We start from the raw sequence: 9,926 nt of genomic DNA, 5'->3' as shown, positions 1-9,926 counted from the left end.
CCCCTCAGCCTAGAAGAGCAAGGGGTCGGGAGGGAAGGGTGGGCTGTGGGTCCTTGCAGCCCCTATAGGTTGGGTCAGGACCTCAGCATGTGGCACCAGGAAGACCAAGTTCCAGGCCTGAGACCCCCAGCCTCATGAAGGGCTCCTGTACCCCATGTCTTGGGACTGAGGAGGCCCAGGAGAGAGGACTCAGCAGCAGGCACCACAGAGAGGGGATGCCCCAGAACCATGGTTCTGCCTGAAACCCCACAGCCAGACCACAGCCCCAGCAAGAGCAGGAGACTTTGAGAAGGCTGAGTTCAAGTTTCTTACCAGCTCATTAAACCAAAGACTTCAAACTTTGTGCAAGGAATGAAAGAAATGGAATTTCCCCTGCACATCTGCATCTAGAGACTGATGGTACACGTCCAGTCCTAAATTTCCTTTCCCTCACTCCACCCATTTAGGGGCCAACATGGACTTTCCTTGGGTTTGAACTCCCTTTCTGTTATTCACTTGTCTTTTAATTTGGGACACTTAACCTCTCCAAGCATTAGTTTCTTCATATGTAAAACTGGGGTGGTAAGAGGACTCACCTCGTAGAATGGTGGGCAAAGTGAAGTGAGGTCATGCATGTGTGGTATTAAAGAACATTAGGGCCAACACCCTCTGAAACTCTGCAGTGTCCATCTGGTTTAGATGTGGCTCATTCATTCCATTCACATGGGCATGGGCAGCTTTCCCATCAAGAACGTTGTTTCTAGTGCTAAAGCTCCAGAAACTCTGCCCAGAGGCACACCTGTCTCTCCCCATTCCCCAAGGGTTCTCAGGGCCCTCATGTTCTTTCATTGTCTCAAATGTATTATTTTATTGTTGACTCAGGGGCCTTTTGCACACGCTCATTTATCTGCTGAGAACTTTCTTCCCTCCCTCTGCACTGAATTCTCTTCCCTCCTCTATGTGTGGCCAAGTTTACTAAGCCTCAGGTCTTAGCTTCAATATTACTCACCCAGAGGAACCTTTTTGCATGCACCTAGACTCACACGCTAGTAAAGCAATGCTCAAAATTCTCCAAGCCCGGCTTCAGCAATACGTGAACCATGAACTTCCAGATGTTCAGGCTGGTTTTAGAAAAGGCAGAGGAACCAGAGGCCAAATTGCCAACATCCACTGGATCATGGAAAAAGCAAGAGAATGCCAGAAAAACATCTATTTCTGCTTTATTGACTATGCCAAAGCCTTTGACTGTGTGGATCACAACAAACTGTGGAAAATTCTGAAAGAGATGGGAATACCAGACCACCTGATCTGCCTCTTGAGAAATCTGTATGCAGGTCAGGAAGCAACAGTTAGAACTGGACATGGAACAACAGACTGGTTCCAAATAGGAAAAGGAGTATGTCAAGGCTGTATATTGTTACCCTGCTTATTTAACTTCTATGCAGAGTATATCATGAGAAACGCTGGGCTGGAAGAAGCACAAGCTGGGATCAAGATTGCCAGGAGAAATATGAATAACCTCAGATATGCAGATGACACTACCCTTATGGCAGAAAGTGAAGAGGAACTAAAAAGCCTTGATGAAAGTGAAAGAGGAGAGTGAAAAAGTTGGCTTAAGTCTCAACATTCAGAAAACGAAGATCATGGCATCTGGTCCCATCACTTCATGGGACATAGATGGGGAAACAGGGGAAACAGTGTCAGACTTTATTTTGGGGGCTCCAAAATCACTGCAGATGGTGATTGCAGCCATGAAATTGAAAGACACTTACTCCTTGGAAGGAAAGTTATGACCAACCTAGATAGCATATTCAAAAGCAGAGACATTACTTTGCCAACAAAGGTTCATCTAGTCAAGGCTATGGTTTTTCCAGTGGTCATTTATGGATGTGAGAGTTGGACTATGAAGAAAGCTGAGCACCAAAGAATTGATGTTTTTGAACTGTGGTGTTGGAAAAGACTCTTGAGAGTCCCTTGGACTGCAAGGAGATCCAACCAGTCCATTCTAAAGGAGATCGGTCCTGGGTGTTCTTTGAAAGGAATGATGTTAAAGCTGAAACTCCTTTGTAAAGTTAAATAAAATAAAATTAAATTAAATTAAAAAAAAAAAAAAGCTGAAACTCCAATACTTTGGCCACCTCGTGTGACGTGTTGACTCATTGGAAAAGACCCTGATGCTGAGAGGGATTGGGGGCAGGAGGAGAAGGGGACGACAGAGGATGAGATGGCTGGATGGCATCACCGACTCGATGGACGTGAGTTTGAGTGAACTCCGGGAGTTGGTGATGGACAGGGAGGCCTGGCATGCTACAATTCATGGGGTCGCAAAGAGTTGGACATGGCTGAGCAACTGAACTGAACTGAGACTGGATTCAAGACTTTGTGTGCTCCCATCACACCTGAAGTTATTTTTGTTTTTTAGATTTTATTGGGGTATAGTTGCTTTACAAATGTATTTTCTGCTGTACAGCAAAGTGAATCAACTATACATTTACATATATCCCCTCTTTTTTGGATTTCCTTCCCATTTTGAACTTCTGTAACAATCCTTGTACTTACATAATTAGTTACCTAACATCTGTTTTCTCCAGTGGATGAAAAATTACATGGAGCAGGGGAGTACACATCACTCTCATTCTTGGCTGGATAATGGTACAGTGTCCAGGCCACAGGTCATACTTATAACTATTTAATGAATGAATGGAGAGATATTCTTCTCAAATATCTTACCTCCTGGTGTACATTTATTAATGTGTATGTCACTATTTTCCAACTTTATTTGTATATGGTCACTATGGACCAAGAGAAAGGGGAAAAATGGTGAATTCTAAACTAAATGGTGGACTAACTTTGCTTTCTGTATTTAACTTTTAAAAATATTTATTTGTTTATGTGCCTTGGGTTTTGACGTGTCAACTCCAGAGTGTGCAGTCTTCGTAGTTGTGGCATGCAGACTTAGTTGCTCCGTGGCATGTGGGATCTCAGTTCCCTGACTAGGGTTGGAACCTGCGGCCCCTGCACTGCAAGGAAGATTCTTTACCATTGGACCAGTAGGGAAGTCCCCTAATTTTTAAAAAAAAATTATTTATTTGTTTGGTTGTGGCGGGTCTTAATTGCAGCATATGAGATCTAGTTCCCTGTCCAGAGGTCTAACCTGGGCCCCCTGCATTGGGAGTGAGAAGTCTTAGCCATTGGATCACCAGGGACATCCCTGCATTTAACTTTTATTATGTAAATAATACATACTTGTAGAAAAATTGTAAAACATAATAAAAAGAAGAAAATGAAAATCATTGCCATTCCACAACTATGAATATTTAGCTGTACATTCTTTCAAACTTTGCTCCCTATACATTTACAAAAGTGTAACTTGTTCTTTACATATTATTTTATAACCTGATTTTTAACTTAACAATATTAGTATATTGTGAACATATTTCAATGTAAGAATATAATTTCTGGTACATTCTGTAATGGTTGCACTGAATGCCATTATATAGATACATTATACAATTTATTTAACCAATTTCTTATTGGTGGACATTTAGACTTTTTTGTTTAATATACGATGGACTTGTGTTACAGGGAACTGTCTTGTAACTAAATCTCTATGAACATCCATTAACATTTTTTAGCATCAGTTAGTTCAATCACTCAGTCGTGTCCAACTCTTTGTGACCCCATGGACTGTAGCACTCCAGACTTCCCTGTCCATCATTGACTCCCAGAGCTTGCTCAACTCATGTCCATTGAGTCAGTGATCTCATCCAACCATCTCACTCTCTGTCGTCCCCTTCTTCCTCCTGCCTTCAGGCTTCACCAGAATCAAGTTCTTTTCCAATGAGTCAGTTCTTCATATCAGGTGACCAAAATATGGGAGCTTCAGGTCCAGCATCAGTCCTTCCAGTGAATATTGAGGACTGATTTCCTTTAGGATTAACTGGTTAGATCTCCTTGCAGTCCAAGGGACTCTCAAGAGTCTTCTCCAGCACCACAGTTCAAAAGCATCAGTTCTTCATGCTCAGCTTTCTTTCTAGTCCAACTCTCACATCCATACATGACTACTGGAAAAACCATAGCTTTGACTATACAGACTTTTGTTGGCATTCTTTAGCATAAGTTTCTACAAATGGAGTGATTAGATCAAAGACAGTTTTGCTTCAAATTTTAAAACACACATTCCTAAAGGAAATCAGTCCTGAATATTCATTGGAAGGACTAATGCTGAAGCTCCAATACTTTGGCCACCTGATGCGAAGAGCTGACTCATTAGAAAAGACCCTGATGCTGGGAAAGATAGAAGGCAGGAGGAGAAGGAGACGATTGAGGATGAGATGGTTGGATGGCATCGTGGACTTAATGGACATGAATTTGTGCAAACTCCAGGAGTTGGTGAAGGACAGGGAAACCTGACGTGTTACAGTCCATGGGGTCACAAGGAGTCAGACACAGCTGAGCAACTGAACAACAACAATATGCATAAGCCTTTTTCAGGGATCTTTATTCCTTTCCATTGATTGTTTTGTCTAGCCCCATGAATAGTGAAATAAAACCAACACAACATTGTAAAGCAATTATCCTCCAATTAAAAATTGTCCTCCAATTAAAAATACTTTGCCATCTTTTCCTGATCATAATTAAAAATTAAAAAGCATTTAATAGTAAAAACACACACACACACACACACATTGCCAAATTGCCCTCAAAGTTTTCAGAAATGTATATTCCCTCCAAAAGGATATGATGGGAGTCTTACAGAGAAATGCTGCATCCCCTAGAATCCTTTCCATGGCTCACCTATTTATTTGTGGCTTGGCCAGACCATCTTTCCAGTGTTTCCAACCAAAGAGCTATAGCTCAGTTCTTAGCCACTTCTTTTTACTGCCTCCCTCCCTCCCCTTTTTCCCACCTCTCTCTCTTTCTTCCTCTCTCTCTCTCAGGAGTCACTTATTCTCTGATGGTTTCACACATATTCTTTATATTCTGATATGCATTATTTGAACAAACTCAATGTACTGATATCTCATTTACCCAGATCTTAACTTTGCCCTCTCTGGAAAGAAGTCCTACCATCTCATTAAAAAACAATATAAATTCTCATCTTTCAGTATATCAATGAAACATTTAATAACCAAGTTATAAAAATTAAATCTGTCCTCTTTGCTGGAACTGGAAGAAACCTTACCATCTGGGCCAGAGGTAGCTACCTTATATGATCAACACCTTTCCTTATAGGTTAAGTATTGGGGGAAGCTTCACAGGCTTTGCAGGTAAATATTTTCTCTCTAAATGTAGCAAACTTCCTTTGCTCAATATTTAACTTAGCACTTACTTTGCTAAATCTTTTGCTTATAGAATGTTGATTAATATTCATAACAATACCATAAAACTATGTGTTATTATCTCATTTTACACATGAAGAAAATGAGGCTTAGGATGTTTCATTCATTCACTCTGTAAATATCAGCTGAGGGCCTTCTACTGCATTTAGCAGGATGGGAATTGCCAGTGGCCTTAATAAGAGTGCTTTCATTGGAGCAAAAACTTGATTAAAATGAGTAAAAGAAAGAATTAAAAAAAAAAAAAAAACTTTTGGAAATGGTGATTATTGCCCAGGTCAGTATCTTAAAGAATTTTGTGTAAAGGTTAAGAGATAAATGGAGCTATACCTATACAGGAAAGTGGGAGGTCAGAACAATAAGATGGTATAGCAGCATGCTGGAATTTCCTTAACTGAGAATGGAGAGATTTTGTCCATTGTAACAGAAATCAGATATAGGAAGATGGGTGGGTGTGGAGGTGGGAATTTGTGGCACTTTTCTTCTGATTCCTTAATTTTCTCAGAAAAGTGGAAAGGAAGCCAGAAACTGAGAGAAAAGATGGGTGAATAGATTTGAAGAGAGCAAAAAAAAAAAAAAGCACAAGATAGTTAGGAAAGTAGATTATGAATGGGCCAGGGAAAATGGTCCAGTTGAAGGTGTGTGTGGTCAGTTACTAAGTCGTGTCAGGCTCTCTGCATCCCCATAGACTGTAGCCCACCAGTCTTCTCTGTCCATCGGATTTCCCAGGCAAGAATACTGGATGGACTGCCATTCCCTTCTCCAGAGGATCTTCACAACCCAGGGATTGAACATGGATTTCCTGCATTGGCTTTACCACTGAACTACCTGGGAACCCATAGCTGCAGGCGTGGAGAAGGCAAAGAAGAGAATACAACTACATTTTTGCTTTATCCCAACAAGTGTGTCAAAGAAAGAGAGGAACAAGGAAATGAAGGATATTTGCAAGGGAATAATGACTGAATGACCATGGAATTTTAAGATGGGCAATGAGTGAGACGAAGTCATGAAGGTGGTGGGGGATGGTGAAACACTAGTAGATCAATGAACCCGAGGTCCTGATGGGAGTCAAAGAGCTGACGGAGTTGAAGTGTGGATGGAGGTGCGGTATTGGTGGTCAGAGTGGGAGAGCTGAAACTGGATGATGGAAGCAATTTCTGTTCCCAAAGGCGCACAAGATTGTGTTGCACATCTGGGATTCAAACCAAGTCACTCTTCCCCTAGAACCGGCCCAGTACCTGGCAGTGCTCTGAGGGTGGATTAAGAGTTGCATCTGCTCAGAGAACCACGTTGGCCTTCCTGGTATCCTTCATGCAAATGACAACCCAGAGCTTTCTACGGCAACTATTTATACCACCTCACAGGCCTGCCGTGCAACAGTCTCTCCTCCCTTTCTCCTCCCCTCCCACTTCTTACAGAAATAGCAACTGATTCAGATGGGCTCGGGGCTGCTTCCATGGTGAACATATGTTTGCTGATGACGTGAAACAGACAAGGCCAGCTAGTGAAAACATGGGATCCCTTATGAATCTGGGGTTTAAATACCAGTTTCTGGTGTTTGTGCCTGCGTGGGTTTTCTCCATGAAACTGATCCTTACCTCTGCATCTCCACATCTCCCCTGGGGGTGTGTGGTAAGGGCACCCACCCTCTTTAGATAGTAACCATTCTTTAATAAACAGCAAAGCTGCACCGGGTCTCACGAGGTGTTAGATGCGGGGCAGACTTAAACAGGAAACAGAACTTGAGGCACACTGAAGCCCTAAGACAGATGATGGCAGCCCAGGAATGCTGAGGCTGAGGCCGGGTTTGCTATGTGAGTGCTGATGTGCGAAGGTTAACTCTAAGCTTCCCAACTGATCACAGCAATGAGTCGAGTGTTCTCCCTCAAACACACACACACTCTCTCTCTCTCACACACACACCAGAAAGCCTACAGGAGTGTGTTAAGACTTCTTAAAAATTGTGTGTCTGGAGGCCACATACTATGAATTTTAAGGGTTGTGAAGAAGTATAACCTCTGGTTCTTAGAGATGACAATAATCCTCTAGATGAGAATGATCACAGGAGAGATAGGATTTGCTCCTCTTGTGAATCTGGGATATTTTGGAGTTGTGGCCTTTCCAATGAACCCATAACCTGGCAGCACTCCTTCTCTCGCTGGGTCCCTCGGGCCAGTAGGAAAGCCCATGTCTGCAGCAGCCTCCCCGGCACCGGTGCCCCCTCAGCAAGAGACACTTTCCCCCCTGAGGCTTAGAGAATCCTGGCTTCCTTCCAAGTGGAATTTTATGCCTCATTTATTTCATAGAAAAACATGACTCAACCAGAGATGCCAGATTTATCTAGAAAGGGAGTAGCAGAAGTAATTGGTTATGTGTGCTCATGTGTGTGTGTCTGTGTGTGCACGCATGTGCTTATGCTGTAGGGGTAGTGAGAGCAGGGAGCCAGGGTCCTGTGAGGGCAATAATGAGAGTGAGGTGTGCTTATCAGTGATAATGAAATAGAATACAAGGAGTGGGGTTGAGAGGAAAGTTCTAGAAGCATCTAATCCAGTCTTTTCATTTATCAGGGGAAAAATCGAGTTTATAGAAGAGAAGTGATTTCCCCAAGTTTAAAAGACCTTGATAGTGATATTTTATCTTTAGAAGCAATCCAGCCAAGATAAGTCAAGAAGAGGACTGACCCCAGGGGAAATTACTGTTCATGGTAAGAATCTGACAATAATAATCATTTATCAAACAACCTATATCCTTGCTACTGTACTTAGGTGCTATATGTGTGTGTGTGTGTGTGTGTGTGTGTGTGTGTGTGTGTGTATAACTCCGTATCATTTAATTCTGTCAATAACCACTTGAGGAAGGAAATATTATTTCATTTTATGAATGAAAAAACGGAGACTCTGAAGTGAAACTCATGTGCTTTATTTAGCACATCATGCTAAAAGATGGCAAGATGGGATCTGAACCCAGGTCTGTCTAGTCCCAGAGCCAGGCTTTTGTTCCTGGTCTTTTGCTCTTCCTTAATATGCTAAGTCATAACCCTTTTTTCCTCCCCATCCTAGCCTGAATCTTTTTCTATACTGTCACAGCCAGACCCAGCCTTCGGATGGCAACTCATACGCCAGAAACTTCCAGTCTCTTCTCTACCTTCCTCCAAAGCTGTGTCTGTGTCTCCTCTCTCTTTCTCTGACTACTATTACTACTACTTCACACACACACACACACACACACACACACACACACACACACACACAGCTGTTTGAAATATAAACTTCAAATATCCCTACCCAATGCCTTAGTTATGGTAAGAATTCTCTCTATACCAACGTGAGGAGTCCTACCTCTATCTGAAAGCCTCAGCGACAGAAGGACTATGAGATTCCAACACCATATTTGAGTGCTGTGATGGCTAGAAAGTGATTCTTTGCAGAGTGTTTTCCTATAACATCCCCTCATTAGTTTTGATCCTATTTTGCTGATGATGTTGTCCTTTTTCTTCAGGAGATTCTGTCAGTTTTCACTGGGTAGCTGAGTGATGCCAGCTGTCATACCAGCAGGACTGGATCAATTAGTGATTTGAAACTCCATGTAAATAATTACACAATTTGTAATTTTGTGCTGTTCTTGTTAAAGTCCCTGTAAACACATCACAGTGCTTGAGGAGGATTCTCACCAAAGGAAACATTGATATGACTAAAGAGCTCACGTGCACCAGGCTCATGTCTGAGTCACATCCAGTTCTCATGTGAGTCATCATCATTAGCAATAAACCACAAATGTGGCCTCTACTCACATCTGAATTCTGACTGTGGGCTAACGATGGAAGTGCTCACATGTCCTGCTTTGGAATAAATATGAATAAGGGAACTGAAACCCAGGTAGACTTCAAAGGACACTTTATACTCACAACTCTCATGCTTTGGGTGCTTCAACTGAGCCACATTTTTTACCTTAGCAGGGAGCAAAGGCTAATTTGGGGAACTTTTGGAGCTGGTTTAAAGGATGAGCAGTTCTCAAGAGGAAGAGAAACTCTATGTTATTGGTCAGCAAATATCAAATGCCCCATCTGTTCCATGAGAAAAAATCACCACTCTACCTCGCCACTTCGTGTCAGCCTCAGAAGCGTGGCGTGGCTACTGCTGCTGCCCCCACCCTGCACCCGTCCTCTTGGGCTTTCATCTCAGGGTCTGTGGCACTAGTTTCCAACTTTTGTCACCCGCTTCTTTGCCTAAGGGTTTTCTCTGACTTCCAACATGATCTACTCATAGGAATGGCAAATTGGGAAATGCTGGGGGTTCTCTGTGTCTGGAAGCAGCCATCTATCAATAATTGCTGGAAATAACTGCTCTCTTGCCTCTTGGATTGGGTAACTCCAACATTCATACTTCACACTGTCCTCCAGACACAAGAAGGATTAAATTCCTTCCCACAGCAGTTACCTAATTGATAATGCATTTGTTATAGGTTGCTTTCTCTTTAAATTACTTCTCTATTATACTGCCAGTTGGGGTCATCTCTCAAATAAATTACTCATACTTAAATCCTTGATGGTCATTGCAGCCATGAAATTCAAAGACACTCACTCTTTTGAAGAAAAGTTATGACAAACTT

The sequence above is a fragment of the Bos taurus genome, chromosome 15 (assembly GCF_002263795.3).
Source record: "Bos taurus isolate L1 Dominette 01449 registration number 42190680 breed Hereford chromosome 15, ARS-UCD2.0, whole genome shotgun sequence".
Lineage (NCBI taxonomy): Eukaryota > Metazoa > Chordata > Mammalia > Artiodactyla > Bovidae > Bos > Bos taurus.
This window is presented reverse-complemented; position numbering follows the sequence as displayed.